This window comes from Ceratotherium simum, chromosome X, assembly GCF_057802395.1.
Source record: "Ceratotherium simum simum isolate JZ-2026a chromosome X, ASM5780239v1, whole genome shotgun sequence".
Lineage (NCBI taxonomy): Eukaryota > Metazoa > Chordata > Mammalia > Perissodactyla > Rhinocerotidae > Ceratotherium > Ceratotherium simum.
The window spans coordinates 70,966,571-70,992,005 of NC_141940.1; the positions used below are offsets into that span (position 1 = coordinate 70,966,571).

The window sequence follows — 25,435 nt, forward strand, 5'->3', positions numbered from 1 at the left end:
TTATTTTTTTTAATTGCACTCAGATTCAATTCACCTTTATTTTTTAAAATTACTTTATTAAGGTCATATTGGTTTATAACATTGTGTAATTTCAGGTGTACATCATTACATATCAGTTTCTGTGTAGACTGCATCATGCTCACCACCAAGAGTTTAGTTTTTATCCATTACCATACATATGTGCCCCTTTACCCCTTTCGCTCACACCCCCACCCCCTTCCCCTCTGGTAACCAGTAATCTGCTCTCTTAATCCATGTGTTTATCTTCCACATATGAGTGAAATCATATAGTGTTTATCTTTCTCTGTATGGCTTATTTCATTTAACATAATACCCTCAAGATATATCCAAGTTGTTGCCAATGGGATGATTTCGTCATTTTTTATGGCTGAGTAGTATTCCATCATATATATATACCACATCTTCTTTATCCAATCATCAGTTGGTGGGCACTTGGGTTGCTTCCATATCTTGGCTATTGTGAATAATGATGCAATGAACATAGGGGTGCATAAATCTCTTTGTATTATTGATTTCATGTTCTTTGGGTAAATACCCAGTAGTACGATAGCTGGGTCATATGGTATTTCTATTTCTAATTTTTTGAGAAATCTCTATACTGTTTTCCATAGTGGATGCACCAGTTTGCTTTCCCACCAGTAGTGAATGAGGGTTCCCTTTTCTCCACATCCTATCCAACACTTGTTATTTTTTGTCTTGTTAACTATAGCCATTCTGACAGATGTAAGGTGATATCTCATTGTAGTTTTGATTTGCATTTCCCTAATAATTAGTGATGTTAAACATCTTTTCATGTGCCTGTTGGCCATCTGCATATCTTCTTTGGAAAAATGTCTGTTCATATCCTCTGCCCATTTTTTGATCGGGTTGTTCTTTTTTTGTTGTTGAGTTGTATGAGTTTTTTACATATTTTGGAAATTAACCCCATGTTGGATATGATTTACAAATATTTTCTCTCAGTTGGTGGGTTGTCTTTTTGTTTTGTTCATGGTTTCCTTTGCCTTGTAGAAGCTTTTTAGTCTGATGTAGTCCCATTTGTTTATTTTTTCTTTTGTTTCCCTTGCCTGAGGAGACATGGTATTCAAGAAGATGCTGCTAAGACCAATGTCAAAGTGTGTACTGCCTATATTTTCTTCTAGGAGTTTTATGGTTTCAGGTCTTACCTTCAAGTCTTTAATCCATTTTCAGTTAATGTTTGTGTATAGTGTAAGATAATGGTCTAATTTCATTTTTTGCATGTGGCTGTCCAGTTTTCCCAACATCATTTATTGAAGAGACTTTCTTTTCGCCATTGTATGTTCTTGGCTCCTCTGTCGAAGATTGGCTGTCAGTAGATGGGTGGTTTTATTTCTGGGCTTTTAATTCTGTTCTGTTGATCTGAGTGTCTGTTTTTGTGCCAGTACCATGTTGTTTTACTATAGCTTTGCAGTATATTTTCAAGTCAGGGATTGTGATGCCTCCAGCTTTCCAAGGATTATATTGTGCTTAAGAGGGGAAGAACAGGGAGAAATATGTTTGTATCATCCTGTCTGAAACAGAAGTCCTGGTGCCTGTTTTTATAAATGAAGTTTTAATGGAAAATAGTTATACTCATTCATTTATTTGCTGTCTAAGGTGACTTTTGTGCTACAATGGCAAAGTTAAGTAGTGTGACAGAGACCAAAAAGCTTAAAATATTCACTATCTGGTCGTTATAAAAAGCTTTCTGACCCTTGTGTTACAGGACATAATGATAAAACCTCAAATACAATAGCAACACAAAAACCTAAAATATTATGAATAAGCAGCACAAAAAAATGTTTAAAATATATAGAATATAACTATAAAATACACAGGAAAAATTCAAAAAGAGCCTTAAATGAAAGAAAAGACATCCCCTGTTCTTGGATTAGGATGTCTCAAAAACTTCAAGACATCATTTATAAATTTTATAAACATAAACTTATAAATTTAATAAAATACAAAAAAAATCCCAATGAGTTTTGTTGAGGTACACAAGTTGACTCTAAAGTTCAAATGGAAAAATGAACCTATACAAATTTCTAGGAAAACACTGAAGAAAAAAAAAAGAAGAGCTCCATGAATGGACTAGCCTGATAAAATATAATATACTATAAAGCCTATATAATTAAGAGTGTGGTACTGGCACCCGAATAAACAGGTCAATAGAAAAAACAGAAAAGTCCAGAACTAGATCCGACTACATGTAAAAGTCTAGTACATCACAGTCCATTTGCAGTTAACAATGTATTGGTTCATAACATCTTGCAGTCTTATAAGGTCATAGCCCTCTGTCCTTTATGTTACTATTTTTGTACATAATATTATAGATAGCCAGCCCTGGTGGTTTAGTGGTTAAAATTTGGTGCTCTCACTGCTGTGGCCCTGGGTTCGTCTCCCAGTCAGGGAACCACACCACCTGCCTGTCGGTTGCCATACTGTGGCAGCAATGTGTTGTTGTGATGCTGAAAGTTATGCCAGGTATTTCAAATACCAGCAGGGTCACCCATGGTAGACAGGTTTCAGTGAAGCTTCTGGACTCAAACAGACTAGGAAGAAGGACCTAGCCACCCATTTCCAAAAAAACTGGCCATGAAAACCCTGTGAATAGCAGTGAAGCTTTGTCTGATATAGCGCTAGATGAGAGGATGGTGCACAAAAACAGGGCAGAGTTCCACTCTGCTGTACACAGGGTCATTAGGAGTTGTAATTGACTCAATGGCACTAATGACAATATGTTATAGACCTCATTACAATTTTAATCTTTAATAAGGCATTTGTTTTATAAAGCTATTAAGAGAGAAAAGACAAAAAAAGTGTATTTACCCAGATATTTACCAGCTCTAATGTCCTTCATTCTTTTCTGAGGATCCAAGTCTCCATGAAATTTCATTTACTTCAGTATGAAGAACTTCCTTTATCATGTATTGTAATACAGATTCGTTTGTAACAAATATTCTTAGTTTTCTTTTAGTGAGAATGCCTTTATTTCATCTTCATTTTTAAATATTTTCACTGGATATACATTCAATATTGACAGGTTTGTTTGTTTGTTTTCTGACAATTTAAAGGTGTTCCATGCATTTCTGGCTGGAATGGTTTCTGATGAGAAGTCAGAAATTAGTAGGATCATTGTGCCCACGTATACATCATTTTTCGGTTACTGAAGATTTATACTTTGTCTTCAGTTCTAAACACTTTAACTATAATGTGCCCAAGGTAGGCTTCTTTGCTTTTATAATGCTTCATGTTTAGCATTCTGTATCAACAAATTTTTATATTTCATTGAGTCTGAGAAATTTTCAGCCATTACTTCAAAAAGTTTTTCCCCATTTCTCTCTGTTATCACTTCTGATATCCCAGTCACACAAAAGTTCAACTGTTTGATGTGATCTAACAGGTCTCTGAGGCTCTATTCAATTCTTCCCAATCTTTGTTTACTATTTCCTTCACCTAGAATAATTTCTATTGATCTGGCTTCAAGTTCACTTACTCTTTCCTCTGTCATGTCTGTACATCATACAGAAGCTAAGTCCTTTCAGTGAACTTTTCACTTCAGAAATTCTATTGTTCCTTTCTAGAATTTCCATTCATTTCCTTTTCATGATTTGGACTTTCTTGTTGAGAGTTTCCATTTTTTTGTTGAGATTTTCATGCACTGAAAATATGCTTTACTTCACTGAGAATAGTTCAAATTCCCACTTTAAAAGTCTCATCTTCTAGTTACAACATTTGGTTCACCTTCAAGTTGGAATTAATTCTCTTCTCTCTAGAGAATGTGTCACATTTTCTTGGTTCTTCCTAAGTCAAGAATGAACATTGTAACCCACAGGAAAACCATTAGAAAATTAATGTAAAAAATAATAGCTAAATAACAAATAGGAAAACTAAAATAGAATTATAAAAATATTCAATTGCTCCCAGAAAAGCAGGAAAGGAAGAACAGAGAAACTAATAACAGAAGAAACAAACAGAAAGCCAAAAGTAAAATGGCAGACTCCAGCCAAGGCATAGCAATTACATTAAATGCTAATGGAATAAATGCATTGATCAAAGGCAGAGACTTAAAAAACTAAGATAAACTAAGTGTGAAGTACAAGAGATGAACTTTAAATATAAAGACACAAATAGATTGAAAGTAAATAGATGGGAAAAGATATCACAAAGAAACAGGAAGCATAATAAGACTACAATGTTTATATTAATAGCAGATAAAACAGTTTTCAAAACAAAACATATTACTAGAAATCAAGGACTCACAATGATAAAAGGATTCATTCAACAAGACAACAATCATAAATATATATCCATTCAATAACAGAGTATCAAAATACATGAGCTAAAGACTGACAAAATTAAAGGGAGAAACAGGCAATTCCACAGTCATGGTTGGTCATTTTAAGCCCATCTCCTAGCAACTGATAGAACTAAAAAAAATTTGGGAACACATAAATGCACAGAAGGTATGAAGAACATTATCAATCAACTAGATTCAACTGATATTTTTAGACACTACACCAAAAATGGCATAATACAGATTATTTTCAATTGTACAAGGTAGGTTTACTAGGATGGACAATATTCTGGAGCATAACACAGTCCTAATACAACAAAAAACACTGAGGTCATAAAGAATATGTTCCTTAACCATAATATAATTAAATTAAACAAAAACAATACAATAACCAGAAAAACCCCAGATACTTGGAAATTAAACAACATATCTTTAAATAATCATTGAGTCAGTGAAAAAAATTATAAGAGAAACTAGATGACATTTTGAACTGAAAAATAATGAAAATATAACATAAAAAAATCTGTAGGATGCAGCTAAATAGAGAAATTTGTAACTTGAACTGCCTATGTTAGAAAAGAAGGTGTAAATCAATGATCTAAGCCAGGGATCACTGAACCACAGCATCCAGGCCTGCGCTGTCATTATAAATAATGTTTTATTGGAACATACCTATATTCATTCCCTTAAGAATTATCTATGGCTGACTTTGGCTACAATGGCAGCATTGATGAATTGTGAGAGACCATATAGCCCATAAAGCTAAAATATTTATGTTGCCCTTTAACAAAGTTTGCCAACACCTGATCTAAGCTTCTACCTTACGAAAGTAGAAAAGGAAGATGAATTAAACTCAAAGTCAGCAGAAGGAAATTATAAAGATAAGAGCAGAAATCACTGAAATAAAAAAAAAATAGAGTAACTAAATAAAACAAATTTTAAAACTGATAAAACCAGATTGATAAAGAAAGAAAGACAAATTTCTAATATCAGGAATTAAAAGAAACATCACTACAGATGCTTCATACATTGAAAGGATAATAAAGGAATATTATAAACTGATATGGAGTGGTTTCCAAGAAATAGTATTAAAAGGAAAAATCAAAATGCAATATGCTAACACGCTACATATTGTGTAAGAAGGAAAAATAAGGAAACATATATCTGTGTTGGAAGAACAAACCAGAGAACATGAAATTGGTTATCCATAAGGGATGGAGAGGCAAATGAGGTAGAAAGGATACAGGAGAGAGTGACACTTCTCTGAGTGTACCTTTTTCTACACTTCTAACTTTCTAAAGTACATTACTATTCTAAATACTCAAAAATTAAAATTATATCAATAAGAATGTGATAGAAGGAAACTAAAACTAAACAAATGAACCTAGTTATATTCTGAGTTTATACCACATGTAAGGAAGTAAAGGAAGGCGAATGGAATGGGAAAAGGGAAGAGAGGGCCAACCCAGTGGCCTAGTGGTTAAGTTTGGCATGCTCCACTTCAGTGGCCTGGGTTTGGTACCCGGGTGCTGACCTATACCACTCGTCTGTCATTGGCCACGCTATGGCGGCAACTCACATACAAAAAGAGGAAGATCGGCGACAGATGTTAGCTCAGGGCAAATCTTCCTCAGGAAAAAAAAAATGGGGAGGAGGCAGAAGGAAAGGGAGGGGAGGGGAGAGAGGAGAGGAGAGGAGAGGAGAGGAAAGGAAAGAAGGAAGAATGGATTCAAGTATCTTATAAACACAGCATTTGACAATATACCCTCAGTATTTTGGGAAGGGGGGGACACAGGTGTCGGGGCAAAAAGCAGGAGAAGTGCATACAAATCCTTAACTGTTTTTAGTAGATTTGTTTATTGGTTTTTGAGTAAAGCAATTATGAAACTATTTTAGATATACTATAAGATTGCATAATTGAGTAAATGTTTTTGATGTTGGTGGGAGCCAGTTTCCTCACTGTGCACAGAAGGAAGATACAATTATAGAATGGGGAAAGGCTTCGCAACAACATGGAAGGACCTTGAGGGTATTATGTAAAGCAAAATAAGCCAGACAGAGAAAGACAATCACCGTATGATTTCACTCATTTGTGGAAGATTAAACTAACACACGGACAAAGAGAACAGTTCAGTGGTACCAGGGGCAAGGGGGTGGGGGGTGGGCACAACGGGTGAAGGAGTGCATCTATATGGTGACTGACAAATAATAATATACAACTGAAATTTCATGATTTTATAAACTATTATGACCTCAATAAAAATTTTTTTAATCTGTATTTATTAGAAGTACAGAAATAGAAAAATACAGAAAAGCATAAAGAAAAAATTAAAAATCAACCATGATCAAAAAATAGGAAAAAATTGGATTTAAAAACTTTAGATGGCTTTTTATTTTCCACAGTATGAAGTACAAATTACTAAAGAAGGCATTCTAGGTTCTGTACATTCTAACTCCAAACTACTTTATTGCTCTCCACCTCGCATAACTCTTATGGTTACATATACAAACAATATATCATTCTAAATATGCCATAAACTTGCAAAAAAACATGCCTTTGCTCTTACTTTCCCTTTAGTTAGGATACCCTTTTCCCCAATCTATACGAAAAATAATTTAGACTAATTCTTGAAAGCCAAACACAAATATGACCAACTCTTTGAAATCACCTTTGAAAATTCCATTCAGAATGAGCCCTTCTCTGTGTTCTGTTCCCACAGCAATGAGTATATTCCTTTACTATTACAACACATCACATTGTCATTTTGTTCATCATTGAAGCTAGGAGTTTATCATTGTTGTAGATCTTTCCAAAGAATGATATTTTGGCTTTGTTAAGTTTCTCTATTATCTGCTTGTTTTCTATATCACTGATTTCTGCTCTTGATTATTTCCTTATTTCTAATTATTATAGGTTCACTTTGTTCTTCCTTTTCTAACTTCCCAAAGTGGAGCTTAGCTTACTGATATTTAGACTTTTCTTCCTTAATAATAAAAGCATTTAATAAATAAAACCATTAATAATAAAAGCATTATAATTTCCCCTCTAAGCACTGGTTTAGCTACATCGCATCAATTTTGACATGTTGTATTATCAATACCATTCACATCTCAATATTTTCCAATTCCCCTGGTGATTTCCCTTAGACTCATAGATTAGCTAATTTCCACATTTTTGGGGTATTTCTAGGTATCTTATTTTGATTGATTTTATTTTATTTTGTTGTGGTCAGAGAATATACATTGATTTCAATCATCTTAAATTTATCACAACATATTTCATGGCCCACCATGTGGACTATGCAGGTGAACATATGACGTATAATTGATAATAATGTGATTTGGCAATTTAGGGATGCAGTGTTCAATAATTATCAATTATATCAAGGTGCTTGATAGTATTCATCAGATCATCTACGTCTTTATGGATTTTTTTTGTCTAGATATCCTATCAATTGCTGACAGTAGGGTGAGGAAAATCTCCAATTATAATAGTGGAATTATTTCTTTTTCCTCTTAATTTTATCATCTTTTGCTTTATGTATGTTTAACCTCTGTTATTAGTCATATACATTTATGATCTATGGCTTCCTGAGGAACTGACTCTCAGCATTATGAAACATCCCTCTTTACTCCTTATAATAGTCTGATTTGTAGTCTTATTTATCTGATACTAATAGCACCTCTCCAGCCTGAGTCTTTATTTTAAGTAAATCTCCTATTGACATCATAAAATTGTATCTTGCTTTTCTTATCCATTCTGATAACCTCTGCCTTTTAATTGATGTTTAGTCTGTCAACATTTAATGTAATTATTGATATGATTGCGTAGGTCTCCTATTTATTTGTTTTCTATTTGCCCTCTCTATTTTTTGATCCTCTACTCCCCCCCTCACATCATATTGCAAACTCATTACTCAAATTACAATTTCAGTGCGTACCCATATTAGGACTTATAATGAGGCAGCACTCAGCAAAAATGTAGAATAAATAAATGAATAAAACCAGACAATTCTAAGATGTAAATAAAGACTTTTTAAGGGGAAAATTCACTCAACATATACATACAGAAAACACTATATATTAATATAAAAAATAGAATGATTTGTATTCAGCTTTGAAAAATACTTAAATGTTATAATTTGATAGTTCCAGAAACTTACAATGTTTTACATATAACCAAACAAAACAAAAAAGTACTAATTCCATGAAAATAGCAAAGCACCTCATTTTTTTGTAGTTTTCCCGATTCCATTTCTTGGATGGAGACCATCATGTCAAAATGACAAGCACCAAAAGGGGTAGGAGGTGTTTCTTAACCTCCTACCCCTTTTATTTCTAAGCTTGATCTTTTTCCAGTTCATACCTTTCCTAAGATGGAAGGTAGTCTTGCTTTGAAGACTTTCCTTTTTAAAAATTCTTTTGTAAAGAAATAATGATATTTTATAAAAAGAAAAAAAAAGAAGAATGCTATTTTTTTTTTTTTTGGTGAAGAAGATTCACCCTGAGCTAACATCTGTTGCCAATCTTCCTCTTTTTTTTTTTTTTTGCTTGAGGAAGATCAGCCCCAAGCCAACATCCATGCCAATCTTCCTCCATTTTGTATGTGGGATGGCTGATGAGTGGAGTAGGTCCATGCCCGGGATGCAAACCCACGAACCTGGGCCACCGAAGCAGAGCATGCAGAACTTTAACCACTCAGCCACAGGGCCGGCCCTAATGATAATTTTTTAAAATCATGCAATTCAGAAAAGGACAAATAAAAAAGCAATAAATTACTAAAAACACTACCATTAAAAAACAGTCTTGGGCCGGCCCCGTGGCTTAGCGGTTAAGTGCGTGCGCTCCGCTGCTGGCGGCCCGGGTTCGGATCCCGGGCGTGCACGTGCATCGACGCACCACTTCTCCAGCCATGCTGAGGCCGTGTCCCACATACAGCAACTAGAAGGATGTGCAGCTATGACATACAACTATCTACTGGGGCTTTGGGGGGGGAAAATAAATAAAATTAAAAAAAAAAAAACAGTCTTGACATTTAATGAACACCTTTTGGATATCTCTCTGCATATAATTTAGAAAGAAAAACGTAGACTGATTAAAAGCATAATTACAAAGAATTTCATTAACCTAGGATTATATCACAAAGTAGCTGCTAGGGAGAGGGGAAGTGATTGGAAAAGAGCACAAGGAAACTTTCAGGAGTGATGGAAATGTATTCTATTTTGTCAAATGGAACACCTGTGATGCATTTTAATGTATGTGAATTATATCTCAATGTTTTAAAACAGGATTATATGAGCTTTTATTTTAAGTGATTCAATTTTATTTTACTTGATTGAAACAGAAGAAAAAGAACAGTGAAGAAATTACTGAAGTCCAGATGTTATTTCACAAGAAATATAATTTCCAAAAGGATAGCCTAAAATGTTTTTCTGATGAGAAATAATTAATGTGCAAACATTATATATATTTTTACCACATGTTAACTTTAGAGTAAGTATTAACACCTTACAATGAAGAAAGACATTAGAAGAAGGAGGATAATTACTCCTACATCTCCTCACAAAACTACAAATTTCTGCAGCTCATGTATTTCTACTTTGTCAGCACTTATAACACATTTTGTTGTGTAACCTTAACTCCCTCAGTTTTTCCTCTAGTTCAACACTGACATAGATTCAGTGCTTAGCTCTAGCCCTTTTATCACAGTTTCTCTATCCTGGGTTCTTTATTTTTATTTACTTCTTGGGTTGACTACATTTCACTGTCAAATACCTTTTTCAAGAAGGGCTCACGGGGCGGCCCGGTGGCGCAAGCGGTTAAGTGCACACGCTCCACTGCGGCAGCCCAGGGTTCACCGGTTCGGATCCCGGGTGCGCACCAATGCACCACTTGTCAAGCCATGCTGTGGCAGCGTCCCATATAAAGTGGAGGGAGATGGGCATGGATGTTAGCCCAGGGTCAATCTTCCTCAGCAAAAAGAGGAGGATTGGCAGGTGCTAGCTCAGGGCCGATCTTCCTCACAAAAAAAAAAAAAGAAGAAGGGCTCATGGATGCTAATTCCATGAGTTATTTTATATTTAATCATTTCTGCCTGTCTCCTTAATACTTCAAAGGCAACTTGGTTTTTTTTTGAGTGACTTGGTGACAAATCTTCGGGTGAATTCCAGTCACTATGGTGAACTTAAGTGCTATGGAAAACCTCCCCTGACCCAACTCAATGTAGAAATGTTGGATAAAATAGAACACACTAATAAAAATACATGAGAAAAATCAAAAAGAAGAGAAGAAATTCCTCAGGTACCAAAACAAAGACAGAACTCAAAGCCACTGCTATGAAGCCTTAGCAAGAAACATGGTCTCTAGAAAAAAGAGGAGCTTAGGGCAGGGCTTTCTGCATGAGGTCAAGGCCCTATCTATCCAAAAAAGAGACTGACAATTCAGTTTCCACAAACAAAATATAAATGTACCCTTCACCCATCACTGCCAACAGCTGTCTATTTAATTTTATCCCATTCTATTAGATGAGAAAGGATATTGCACTAATAGTGTAATTTGCATTTCCTTCAGTATCTTTTCTATATTTATTATTGATTTGGGTACACATTTCCCTGGAATTATCTATTCATATCTCTCACCCATTTGTCTACTATTTTTCTTACTAACTCCCTGTAACAGCACAGGTAGTAAACCTTTATCTTTGGTGTGCAATGCAAATTAGTTTTCTTCCAAATTCTGTTTTTGCTATATTTTAACATAAAAGTTTTCATTTTTAAACTTTATATACTTAAAACCTATCTTTTAAAAGGATTCAAAAGTTTCTGTTTTAGTTGGAGGCTGCTATTTTCACAAGTGAAAAAGTGAATTTTCAGAGATATTAAAAATTTTCAAGTCCTCACATTTTCATCAATTCCTACTTCATGCAACTCTTAAAGCCTGAACAAGTGTATTATCAACAATCATTTGGATCATATTTTCAATTTTTCCCTTTTTTTTTTTTTGTCATGGCTTAATTTGCTAGAGACCAAGGGCCTTTTGGGCAAAGATTTCTGAAAAAGAATATTGCCATGGATGAAGGTCATTTCATAACGACAAAGTTTAAGAAAGACAATGTCAAAAGTTTATGCAGTTTCAAAATAACTTAAGCAAAAATTGATAGAACTTCAAGGAGAAATAGACTAATTAGCAATTACATTGAAAGATTTCAATACCTTTCTCTCCATAATTGACAGAAAAAGTGGACGGAAAATCAGTAAGGATACAGAAGACTTGAACAACTCAATCAAATAATCTGACCTGGCTGATGTTTATACAACACTTCAGCCAACAACAACAGAAAACATTTTTTTTAAGCATTCACTGAACATGTATTAAGATATATCATAATCAGGGCCATAAAACAATCTTAAGTAAATTTAAAAGAATGTAAATCATACAAAGTATATTCTTTGACTACAAGAGAATTAAAGTAGATAATAATCAGAAAAAGATCTCTGGAATATTCCCCAAATATATGCAAACTAAACAGCACACTTATGGATAAAAGAAGAAATCAACATGGAAATTAGAAACTATTTTGAATAAAATGAAAATGAAAACAATATATCAGTATTTCTGGGATGTCAGCTAAATGATTTTCACATAGGAGAAAACAGCATAAAATGCCTATATGAAAAAGAAAAGTCTTGACTCAGTGACCTGACCTTCAGAAACTAGAAAAAGAGCAAATTAAACTAAAAGTAAGCAGAAAAAATAAAATTAAAATCAGACCAAAAATCAATAAATTGATAACATAAAATAATAAAGAAACTCAACAAAATCAAAATGTGGATCTGTGAGAAGATTAATAAAACTGATAAACCTCTAGTCAGGCTGATCAGGAAAGAGAGCGAGAAAGCGAGACAGTATAATCACAAATGACAAAGGAGACATCATGAGAGATTTTATGGACATAAAAAAATAATAAGAGTTTTATGAACAACTTTATGACAATAAACTCAATGACTAAGATGAAATGTATAAATTCCTTAAAAGATATAAACTTTCAAAGCTCACCAAAAAAAAAAAAATATATATATATATATAAAACCTGAACACCTCTATTATCAATTAAAGACATTGAATTAAAGGTTAAAAATCTTCCAAAAAAGAAAACAATAGGCCAAGATGGATTCACTGGAATTCTACCAAACATACAAGGATGAAATAATATGGATTCTACAAACGTTATTCCAGAAAACTGAAGAGGTATTATTTTCTAACTCTTTTTAATGCATTAGGCCACAATCACTCTGATACTAAAACGTCACAAAGACATCACAAGAAAACTACAAACTAATCTCCCCTATGAAAGTAAATGTAACAATTTTTTTTTTTTTTTGGTAAGGAAGACTGGCCCTGAGCTAACATCTGTTGCCAATCTTCCTCTTTTTGCTTGAGGAAGATTGTCCCTGAGCTAACATCTGTGCCAATCTTCCTCTATTTTGTATGTGGGATGCCACCACAGCATGGCTTGATGAGCAGTGTGTAAGTCCGTGCCCGGGATCCAAACCCGCAAACCCTGGGCCACCAAAGCAGAGCACGCAAACTTAAACACTACGCCACTGAGCTGGCCCCATAAATCTAACAATTCTTCACAAAACTTTAGTAAATCTAATTTAACAATATATAAATAGGGTAATATATCCTGATAAAATAGAGTTTATCCCAAAAATGCAGGCCTGTTTCAAAATTTAAAACACAATCATTGTAGTTCAATATATTGAATTCAAAAAGAAAAACCACAGAATCATCTTAACTAACACAAAAATAGCACTTGACTAAATTCAAAGCCCATTTAAGACTAAAACTCTCAAAAGACTAAGAATGAAAAGAAACTGATTTAACCTAATAAAGGAAATCTACAAAACAAAAACCTATAGGTACTATCATGCTTAATGGTGAAAGACTGAATGCTTTCTACTGAAGGGAATAAGACAAGGATGCCCATTCCCACGACTTTTATTCAAAATTGTACTGAGAGTTCTAGGCAGTAAATAAGGAAAAAAAAAAACTTTTCTAAATGAGATTAGAAAAGAAATTAAAATTGTCCTTATTTGTAGGTGAAATGATCCTATATGTAGAAAAAATTCTGTAATAAAACTACTACATCTAACAAAGAAGTTTAGGAAGAAATAGGATACGAGATTTAAAGCCCCCAAATCAACTGTATTTTCATACCAGCAATAAACTATCCAAAAATGAAATTAAGAGAACTTCATTCTGAATAGCATCAAAAGAATAAAACATTTAAGAATAAATTTAACAAAACAAAAGAAAGATTTTTACATTAAAAACTACAAAACATTCCCTGAGAGAACTGAAGTAGATGTATAAATAGAAATATATGGAAATCTATGTTCATGAACTAGAAAATGCAATATTATTATGAAGACAACTCTCTCCAAACTGATCTATAGTCAGTGCAATCCATATCAAAATCCCAGTAGGCTTTTTTTGCAGAAAATGGCAAGCTGATCCTAAATGCAAGGGATGCAGAATACCCAAAACAGTTTTGAAAAACAACCAAGTAGTAGGTCTTTTATTACCAGATTTTAAAACTTACTTCAAAGCTACAGTAATCAAAACAGTGTAACACACTGATGAAAGATTAGATACAGAAAGTAACTGATAGATTGGACTTCATCAAAATTAAAAATTTTAGCGCTTCAGATAGACACTATAGAAAATGAAAAGACAAGCCACATAGTGGGAGAAAATATGCGTAAATCATATTTCTGACAAAGTATTTGTGTCATATATATATATATATATATATATATATATATATATATATATATAAAACTCTTACAATGCAGTAAGAAAAAATAGAAATGGAGAAAAGATTTAAATAATATTCCACCAAATATATACGAATGAGCAATAAGCAAATGAAAAGATGCTCAACCTCGTTAGAGTTTAAAGAAATGCAAAATAAAACCATAATGAAATACCACTTCACACAAACTAAAATGGCTACCATCAAAAAGACAGGCAATAACAAGTGACGATAAAGATGTAGAGAAATATGAACTCTCATATGCTGCAGGTGGGAATGTAAAATAGTACAGTCACTTTGAAAAACAGTTTGGCACTTTCTTTAAAATCTCAACAAATACTTACCCCATCCCATGACCCAGCTATTCCACTCCAAAGAATCTACACAAGAGAAATGAAAACATATAAGAACATGCACATCAATGTTTGTAACAACATTTATTAATAATAGACAAAAGAAAATAAAGGGAAACAATTCAACTTTACGTCAAGTGCTGAATAGAGAAACAAAAATGTGGTATATCTATAAAATTTAATAGTCAGCTCTAAAAAAGGAATAAAATACTGATACATGCTACAAGGATAAACCTCAAAAATATTTTAATAAGTGAAGGAGGCCAAACTCAATATAATAAATATTATATGATTTCATTTATAGGAAATAACCAAAAAGGGCTAATTGTTAGACAGAGACTAGCAGTAGCCTGGGACGGGGGATGGGAACAGGACTGACTATAAATGGGCATGAGGGAATTTTTGGAATTAATGAAATGTCCTAAAACTGGATTGTGGTATGAAAGATGACATGAATGGAACCATATTAAAATAAAACCGGAGCAGCCATTTCAGAGGAATTGCCTTGCACATCTTGTTTTCCTTATCTTCCAAACTAGATCAAACTGCCAACATTCCAAGAATTCACTAAGGACAAGAATATCCTGTTTGTAAGGACTGATGAAAATGGACTTTGCTGATGACTGAATCGCTAACCAATCAATGATGTACAAGTTTAGCCTTTTGCCTGACGATCGAATCTCAAGCCAATCTATGAAGTACAAACCTAGCCTTACCTCATCTAGCACCAATGAACTCTTCTTTAGTACAACTTACCTCATCTTCCTCTCTTTTTCCCATTAAAAAACCCTGAGCCCTTCTCCTGTAATCAGGACATTATTTAGGTTTCTACCTGAATCTGTGCTCCCTGAAATGCAATTCTTTGATCCCAAATAAACACTTTGCCTCTTGAACTGGTTTCTGTTTTTGTAGGTTAACAGTGGTGATGGCTGCAAACTATACAAATTTCCTAAAAATAAGTGAATTGTAGATATACAACAGATAATTTTTATGGTATATTATACCTCAATAATGCTTAAGAAGAACCAAATTGAAAATTTTTAACTAAAAAAAATACAACATCTATAATTAAAAAAACTTACTTGAGATCTCAATAGTAGAATGGAGACAGGAAAAAAGAATCATTGAATTTGAAGACAGATCAATAGAAATTACCCAATCTGAGCAACAAAACAACCAAAAAGAGGTTTATACAAAACAGAGACTCAGGACCTTATGAGGTAATATCAAAATGTCTAGCATACAAGTCATCAGAGTGCCACAATGAGAAAAAAAATGTGCAGAAAAAAATGTTTGTAGGAATATCAGCTGAAAACTTCCCAAATCTGATGAAAGATAAATCCACAAATTCAACCACCTCAGCAAACCCAAACAAGATAAATCAAAAGAAAAACACACCCATAAATATCACAAACTGTGAAAAGCCAAAAATAAAGAAAAAAATTTGAAAGCTACAAAAAACAACACATTTCATATGGGGAAACAATGATTCAAGCAATTTCTCATCAGAAACCATGCAGAACAGAGATAGTAGAAAAACAGCTTTAAAGTGCTGACAGAAGAAAAACCATCAACAAACACCTCTTTATCCAGTGAAAATGTCCTTCACGAATCAAGGTGAAATGAACACATCCTTAGATGAAGGAAAATAAAGAGAATTCATCTTAAGGAGAGTTGAGATGAAATGATAAGAGTTCTTTAGTCTGAAGGTAAACTATATCCAGGGGAAGACAAGATCTTCAAAAATGAATGAAGAACGGAACTGGTAAAAATAAAAGACTATTTTTCTCCTCTTAAGTTCTTTAAAATATGTATGATTCTTGAAAGCAGAAATCATAACACAGGCTGGTGGGCTTTCAAAACATATAAATGTAAAACACATGGCAACTATTAAAAAATCAATGGGGGATGGATCCGAGATGACTTCTCTGACATGATACTGGTAAAAACTAAATCAGGATTTGCATAAAGTGGCTAAATAAAGCCACTTCTGCCATGACTTAAAAATGGAACTCTGGTATGTGGCTGACCAGAAACCAGGCAGAGCAATAGGTTATTTGCCTTTTAACTCTCATAAATAAAGACAGAAGAATGACAATATACTATCAATCTTTGCGATTAAGTCAGAACTGTGTGTCACGAACAACACAGAAAAATATTTGGGTGTCTTCAATATTTAGGGGAAAAAATACATTAGGGGTTCAATGGTGTATACATTCTAGAAAATGACAAAAGTCCTAAAATAAAATCTGAACTCTCGAAAAAAAAAATCCACGGGGGACTATAAAGAGAGCTATATGAATGTAAGGCTTCTGCTTTACTTGAAGTGGTAAAACATTAATTAAATCTATATAAACTGTTAGATGACTATTAGGTATGTATATTGTAATCTCTACAGCAACAACAACAACAAAACAAATTTAAGAGATGTAACCAAAAAGTTTAAAATAACATTAAAACGGAATACTAAAAAATGTTCCAATAATGCAAAAGAAAAAAATGAAAAATAGAGAAACAAACATAACAAAGACAACAAAGCTCAAACATGTAAAAACAGTATCACTACATTCCTTAAGAGAAGAAAAAGGCTTGACAACTGGAAATTAATTGACCCTAGACCGAAGTCATGGGGCAAAAAATTATATAGAAATTTAAAGAAAGGAAGATGTCTGCAAGGAAAAAGAATTTGAGCATTTGATTACTGGAAGAAATAGCACAAAAAGTCATATAAAATCAGGTAGGAAGATTAAACTAAAAATTATAATAAACTGTTGAAGGCCAAGTAGGGGTTAACATGAGAATGAGAAGCCCCCTCAGGGTTTCAAAAACAGAGGTCAGGTTGCACTCACCTGCAGCCTTTACCAACAGGTGGCCAGAGGGAAGATAACAGAGAAAGATTCCCTTGGTGCTATCTGGGGGAGGAAAGCAGCAACTATAGCTGAAATTCTGCCCAGATGCGTTTCTCCTCTCTCGCTTAACAAAAAAGTTCTTAATCTAAAAAGAAAATCATTAGAACCTGTAGCCTTATGCTTCGGTTAGAGAAATAGAGGGCAGACCAAAATTAATACCAGGCCTATCTCCCCTAAGGAATAAAAGCCTAAGTGCACAATGTGGGGATACCTACTTGTTGAAACCAACTACATCTAGGTAAGGGGAGAAAAAACAAAGCTTTAGCCCTGCGGGAGGAACTGGAATACATGCTAAGAATAGCATTGCATTTGAAGGTGCAAGAAGATTTGTGAAGACGATACCCAAGACCCAGATTCACAGTGCCTGCTTAAGACAGTCTTAATCAGAAACATTAGCGAATGTCCTCCACTTCCTACCCACAACCACACGCTAACAAGCAGGAAGTAAAATTAGCATAATACACAAGAGAAAGCTGAAGGAGACAGACCCTCTCTGGGGGAGCAGTACAAAGGGGAAAACCCAAAGCCAAGTAGGGACACAAAAACAAAGTATCATTACATGGTCCAAAGTCTCAGGTACACTGAGGGAAACAATAGTAACAAGCTTCAAAACCAACCCAATACTGACTAGTTTGACACAAAATTCTACATTAATAGCCTAGACAAAGGAAAGGTGTGCTTTTCTCAAAGAATAAAAATATTTACTTCAGTATCTAGTATCTTATATAATGTCTGACTTCCAACAAAAATTATAATGTATACAAAAACAAAGGGACAAAAGAAGACTGAAAAAATGCAATCTTCAAAACCAGATTCAGATATAAGATGTGGAAAATAGCAGAATTTAAAATAACTAAGATAATATGTTAAAAATGTAGACAACAGGCAAGATCACATATAGGTAATACCAGAAGAGAGGAGAAAACTATAAGAAAGAATCTAATGAAAATGTTAGAAATTGAAAACACATTAACAGAAATGAAGAATGCCTTTAATGGACTCATAAGTGGACTCAACATAAATAAAGAACCAAGGAACTCGAACATAGGTCAACAGAAACTATCCAAACTAAGATGCAAACAAAATAGAGGGAAAAAAAAACATTCACGACAGAACTATGGAGATAGTAAAAAGATCAGTGGTTGCCAGAGTTTGGGGGTGGGGATAAATAGGTGGAGTACAGAGGATTTTTAGGGCAGAGACTCTGCATGATACTTTAATGATGGACACGTCATTATACATTTGTTGAAATCCACAGAATGCACAACGGCAAGAGTGAACCCTAATGTAAACTATGGACTCTGGATGATGATGTGTCAATGTCAATGTAGGTTCATCAGTTGTAACAAATGTACCACTCTGGTGGAGGTTGTTGATAATAGGGGAAGCAATGGATTGTGGGGGGAGGGGGTATATGGGAAATCTGTGTACTTTCCTCTCAATTTTGCTATGAACCTAGAACTGCACTAAAAAATAAAGTTTGTTAAAAAAAAAAACTGCCCATATTCATTTAGGAAACAAATTTATCAACTGGCATTAATATTCTGCCTTCAGTGCTACTTCTAAAAATGCAGATGTTTTCGCCTGTTTCCTTCTAGATGTCATATAGTTTCTCTATGATTCACTTTAATTTATTTCTATAACAAGTGAGGTACCTGTTCACATTTTTTTGTATGTGTCACTCCAATTGTTTCAGCACCTCTTGTTAAAGAGATTATCTTTTCTACATTGAGTGGTTTTTGCATCTGTGTTGAAAATAATTAACTAGGTTTGTGTGGTTCTATTTCTGGACTCCTTACTCTGTTCCACTGATCTTTGTTTCTCCTTTCCCAAATACCTCATAGTATTGATTACTCCATCTTTATCATAAGCCTAGAAATCAGGTAGTGTGAGATTTCAAACTTTTATTTTTACTTTTTCAAATTGTTTGGTTTTTCTGGTTCCTTTGCATTTTTATATAAATTTTAGAACACTATCTACAAAAAGGGGTTGCTGAGATTTTGATTGGGATGACACTGAACCTGTAGATGAAATTGGGGAGATTTGAAAGTCTTACTGAATCTTTTAATTCATGAACACAGTATTTATCCCTACTTATCTAGATCTTTGACTTATTTCATTAATGTTCTGTTGTTTTCAGCAAAGAGAAAATGATGAAAGCAGCAAGAGAAAAACAACACCTCACATATAAGTGACCCCAAGAAACTTTACAGGTAATTTCTCATGAGAAACAATGGAGACCAGAGGCAGTGCATGGTAAAAGTGCTAAAAGAAAAAAAAAAATGACAACCAAGAATCTCATATTCAGAAAAACTATCTTTCAATGAGGAAAAATTAAGACTCACAAAAAAGAACTAAGAGAATTCATTGCTAGTAGACCTGCCTTAAAAGAAAAGAAAAATTCCTTCAGGATGAAAAGAAATGACTTTAACTCAAATCTACATAAAGAAATAAACAGGGCCAGAAAAGCTAATTACCTAGGTAAATATAAATGACAGAATATACATATTTTTTTACTCTTTTCTTCTTAAATGATTTAAAAGAGAACTGCATAAAAGACCTAAGTATAAAACAATTAGAAAACAGTACTATTGGGCTGTAACACATAAAAAGGCCTAATTTGTATGACAATAGTACAAAGGAGAGAAAATGAAGAAAGCAATATAGGAAGATTCCATAGAATACTGGACATGAGCCAGTATTAATCTGAAGTAGATGGTTTAATGTTAATATGCATATTATAACCTCTTGAGCAAGTATTTTAAAACAAACTAAAAAATACACTAAAAATGAGAGTTCCTATTGCTATACATCCTAGCCAGCAATTGGTATTTTCAGAGTTTTTTGTTTGTTTTTTGGGGTTTTTTTGGTGGGGAAGATTAGCCCTGAGATAACATCCGTTGCCAATCCTCCTCTTTTTGCTGAGGAACATTGGCCCTGGGCTAATATCCATGACCATCTTCCTCTCCTTTATATGTGGGATGCCTTGCCACAGCATGGTTTGATAAGCGGTACATACGTCGGCGCCTGGGATCCGAACCCGCAAACCCTGGGCCACCAAAGTGGAGTGCGCGAACTTAACCACTATGACACTGGGCCAGCCCAGTATTTTCAGGTTTTCAATCATTTTAATGATTCTAATATAGGCATAGGGATATACCATTTGTTTTTTCTTTTTAATTGAATTTCTCTAATTGCAACTGAGCATCTTTTCATTTGCTCATTTGCCATCTTGTATCTTCGCTGGTGAGGTGTATGTTCAGATCTTTTGCCCAATTTTCAATTCGGTTGTTTTCTTATTGTTGAGTTTTAAAAGATCTTTGTATATTAGATAAAGTCCTTTATCAGATATGGACAAAATTTTCTCCTAATGTGTGCTTCGTCTTTTCATTCTCTTGACAGTGTTTTTCAGAGCAAACATTTTTAATTTTAATAAAGTCCTACTTATCAATTTTTCTTTCATGGATTATACTTTTGATATTGTATCTAAAACTCATCACCAAACCCAAGGTCACATATTCTCCTGTATTTACTTTTAGAAGTCTTACAGTTTTCCATTTTATATTTAGGTCTATGATCCATTTTGAGTTAATTTTTGTGAAAGGTTTAAGTTCTTTAAGTAGGTTCACTTTACCTGTGACATACAATTGTTCCAGCACCACTTGTTGAAAAGACTATCCTTTCATCATTAAACAGCCTTTCTGTCTTTGTCAAAGAACAGTTCACTATACTTGTATGGGTCTATTTCTGAGCTCTCTAATCTGTTCTATTAGTGTCTTTGTCTATCCTTTTACCAGGAGCACACTGTCTTCAGAACTGTAGTTTTATACTAAGTCTTGAAACCAGGTGGTGTGAGTCCTCCAATTTTGTGCTTCTTCTGCACTACTATGTTACTTGTTATAGATAATTTGCCTTGGCATATAAAGTTCAGAATCAGCTTGTCAATATCTACAAAATATCTTGGTGGAATTTTGATGGAATTTACATTGAATCTATAGATCAAGGTGGGAAAAACTGACATTTTAACAATATTGAGTCTCCTAGTCTATGAACACAAAATCTCTATTTATTTAGATCTTCTTTGATCTCTTTCCTAAGTGTTTTCTAAATTTCCATCAACAGATTCTGTACATGTTTGTGAGATGTATACCTAAGTATTTCATTTTTTTTTGGTGCAATTGGAAATCATATTATTTATTACAAATTCCAATTGTTCATTGCTGGCACACAAGACAACAATTGACTTTTGTATATTCACCATGTATCTTGCACCTTCTTATCCTTGCTTATTACTTCTAGGTCTTTGGAGAGGCTATGAAATTTCCTACATAGATAATCTTATAATATGCAAAGAAAAATAGTTTTATTTCTTCCTTTCTAATCAACATTTTTATTTCTTTTTCTTGTATTATTGCATTAAGACTTCCAGTATGATTTTGAGTAGGAGTGGTGAGAAAGAACATCCTTACCTTGCCTCAGATCCTAGGAGGAAAGTGTCCAGACTCTCACCATTAACAAATGGATTCTGTAAGACTAAAGGCAAAAGGAGCTATACATAAACACTATACACCAGTGGATAAGGTCTTTTGGAAACTTCTGACATATAACGGAATTGAACAATTAAGTAAATGGACAGCAAATGTGACGAGCCAGGTTGCTCCCTGCAGAAGTGCAAGATTATAAACAAAGGGAGATGAATAGAATTACGTGATAATGGATTAGATTTGGAAACATCAATATGAATTCATCTGTAGCTTAACATAAATACAGAAGGGTAAATATAAAAATATTTGTAGATATGTGTACACATATGGATTAGTATGCATGTGTATATTTCCTTCCTCTGTCAGCTGAGAGTTGACTACAGGACAGAAAATCCATATATAATAATAAATTATTTTTCTATATACTAGCAATGAACAATCCAAAAATCAAATTAAGAAATCAATACTGGCCCGGCCCGGTGGTGCAAGCAGTTAAGTGCATGCGCTCCACTGCAGTGGCCCGGGGCTCGCCGGTTCGGATCCCAGGCGTGCACCGACGCACCACTTGGCAAGCCATGCTGTGGTGGCGTCCCATATAAAGTGGAGGAAAGATGGGCACGGATGTTAGCCCAGGGCCAGTCTTCCTCAGCAAAAAAGGAGGAGGATTGGCAGATGTTAGCACAGGGCTGATCTTCCTCACAAAAAAAAAAAAAAGGATAGTAAAGGAATACTATGAGTAACTACACCGACAATTTTGATAATCCAGATGAAATGGACCAATTCCTTGAAAGAAACAATCTGCCAAAATTCACACAAGAAAAAACAATCTCATTAGGCCTATATCTATTAAAGAAATAGAATCAACAATTAACCTTCCAAAACAGAAAGCACCAGGCCCAGACGGGTTCACTGGTGAGTTCTACCACATACTTAAGAAGATATTATACCAATTCTCTACAGTCTCTTCAAGAAGACAGAAGCAGAGGGAATACTTCCTCATTCTATGAGGCCAACATTACCCTAATAACAAAATCAAACACATTACAAGAAAAGAAAACTACACATCAATATCTCTCATTAGATGTACAAATCCTCAACAAATTAGCAAACTGAATCCAATAACCTAAGAAAAGAATTATACATCATGACAAAGTGGAGTTTATCCCAAGTATGCAAGGCTAGTTCTACATTAGAAAAATCAATGAATGTAAAACATTGCATCAATAGCTAAAGAAGAAAAATCACACCATCATATCAATAGACACATGAAAAAGCATCTGACAAAACCCAACATCCATTCATGATAAAAACTCTCAGCAAACTAGGAATATAGGGAAACTTTCTCAACTTGATGAGAAGCATCTACAAAACACCTACAGCTAACATCATAGTTAATGGTGAGAAACTAAAAGAATTCCCACAAAGATCAAGAAGGCAAGGATGTTGCCCCTCACCACTCCTCTTCAATACTGTAGTGGACCTCTTAGCTAATGCAAAAAGACAAGAAAAGGAAATAAAAGGAATACAGATTGGGAAGGAAGAAATTAAGCTGTCTGCAAGTGATATGATCGTCTATGTAGAAAATCCTAAAGAAGTGACCAAAAAAACCCCAAAAAACTAGAAATAATAAGCAATCATACCAGGCTGCAGGACACGAGATTAATATACAAAAGTCAACGACGTTCCTATATACCAGCAATAAACAAGTGGAATTTAAAGTTAAAAACACGATACTATTTACATTCACACCGCCCAAAATGAAATACTTAGGTATAAATTCAACAAAATATGTACAAGATCTATATGAGGAAAACCACAAAACTCGAATGACAAAAAGCAAAGAACAATTAAATAAATGGAGACATATTCCCTGTTCATGAATGGGAAGATTAAATATTATCAAGACATCAATTTTTCCCAACTTGATGAACAGACTCAACACAATCTCAATGAAAAACTCAGCGGAAAAGAAGTCAAGATGGCAGCGTAGGCAGACTCTGAACTCACCTCCTCCCGCGGACACAGCCAATTTACAACTACTCCTGGAAGAATTACCCCTGAGACAGAACTGAAAACTGGATAAGAGGAACTCCTGCAACAACAGACAATCCTAACTGAGGTAGAAGAGGCAGAAACTCCCTTCTGGAGAGGAAAAACGCCGCCTTCACAAGCCTCAGCGCCTCACGGCCACGCGGGAGCAGCCCACAGGTACGCAGCCCTCCCTGGAGGAGTGTGGCCCTGAGCCAGGGAGCGCCCCCGCTGTGGGCATTTTGGGGACCCAGCACAATCGAGACGAGTGGCATAATATCTGACTTTGCCTGCTACTAAAGAATTGGGGAGTACCCCCAGAAAAGCTGGTTCACAAAGAAATGAAAACCGGCTCTTAAAGGGCCCACACGCAAACTCACCCCTTTCAGAAAGCACCCTAAAATCACCAGAAAGAAAGGTGCACAGTGCTTTGGTGAAAAGAGACTCACCTAATAAGCCCTGAGTACATCACGGTGAGAGGTGAGACCTTTCCAGGGACTGGGACAGTGGCGGCGGCTATTGTTGTGGCCTGGTGTGGGCGAGCTGACACAGACACCATTGGAGTTTTCCCTGAGGCCTGCTAGCCCAGGGTCTGCCCCACCCACTAGAGCACCCATTTAATCCAGCTCAGCCAGGGCAGGCAGCCCACCCTAGAGACTGACCCCACCCAACAACAAGCCCTCAGGCAACTAGTGGGCCTGCATAGATTGGTGACTGGATTATCTGCAGCCTGGCAACTGAGCCGAGTTCAGTGGGGCAGGGCGTGCACAAGGAGCGGGTGGAGAGTGTGGGGCGGTGGTGGAGTGTGTGGGGCTCCCAACGTGGAGAGACTGGGTCCGCTTGGGGAGGTCGGGGCACGCACATGGGGCAGGACTGTGTTGACTGTGTGTGTGGACCTGTGGGCAGCAGGGCTTGTCAGCTGCAGAAGACTTGTGCTTCTCAAAGACCCACATAGGGGGTTTGCCCCACCTTCCAAAGCCTGAAACAATTGGGTGCTCCTGTGCCTGAGGCCAGCCCCACCCAGCTGCAATCCTCAGTGAGCTGACAAGAGACCTAATAGGCTAGAGGTTTACAGCAATTCTAAGGCCCTGAGCCTAACAACCTGCCACACTGGGGGCCTACTCACTTAAAAGAAATACTGCAACACAAATGTGGTATTGGTATTAGAACTTACAGCCAACTGTGCTGGGGCTCCCCACACCTGATAAAGAGACTGAAGGGCCCACAACAACTACAAGCAGCTGAGCATTACAACAGCTGGCCAGGAGCATAACTCGGCCTCCCTGGGCGCCTACAGGGAGAACAAACAGGCCACAACAGAAGGACACACATAGCCCACATAGGGGTCACCCCTGGAACATTGAGAACTGAGGGAAGCACACAGCAGGCCTCCTAAGCCATCACTTACATAACGTCACCTATCCAAGAACAGGAGACTTAGCTGACCTACCTAATACGTAGTCACAAGCACAGGGAAAGAGGCAAAATGAGGAGGCAAAGGAATACATTCCAAGTAAGGGAACAGGACA

General features: G+C 35.3%; 1 long non-coding RNA gene across 2 annotated transcripts; it reads right to left on the reverse strand.

Annotated features, from left to right (window-relative positions):
• Positions 1 to 218: 218 nt before the first annotated feature.
• On the reverse strand, positions 219 to 24,727 carry LOC147911883 (uncharacterized). 2 transcript variants are annotated; one of them, XR_015550449.1, is made up of 3 exons: positions 24,356 to 24,727; positions 14,477 to 14,512; positions 219 to 3,822 (listed from the first exon to the last, which is right to left on the reverse strand). It is a non-coding gene; the product is annotated as an uncharacterized LOC147911883 (long non-coding RNA). The 2 variants fall into 2 exon arrangements; XR_015550450.1 differs by lacking the exon at positions 24,356 to 24,727 and adding an exon at positions 21,864 to 22,097.
• Between the last annotated feature and the right edge of the window lie 708 nt (positions 24,728 to 25,435).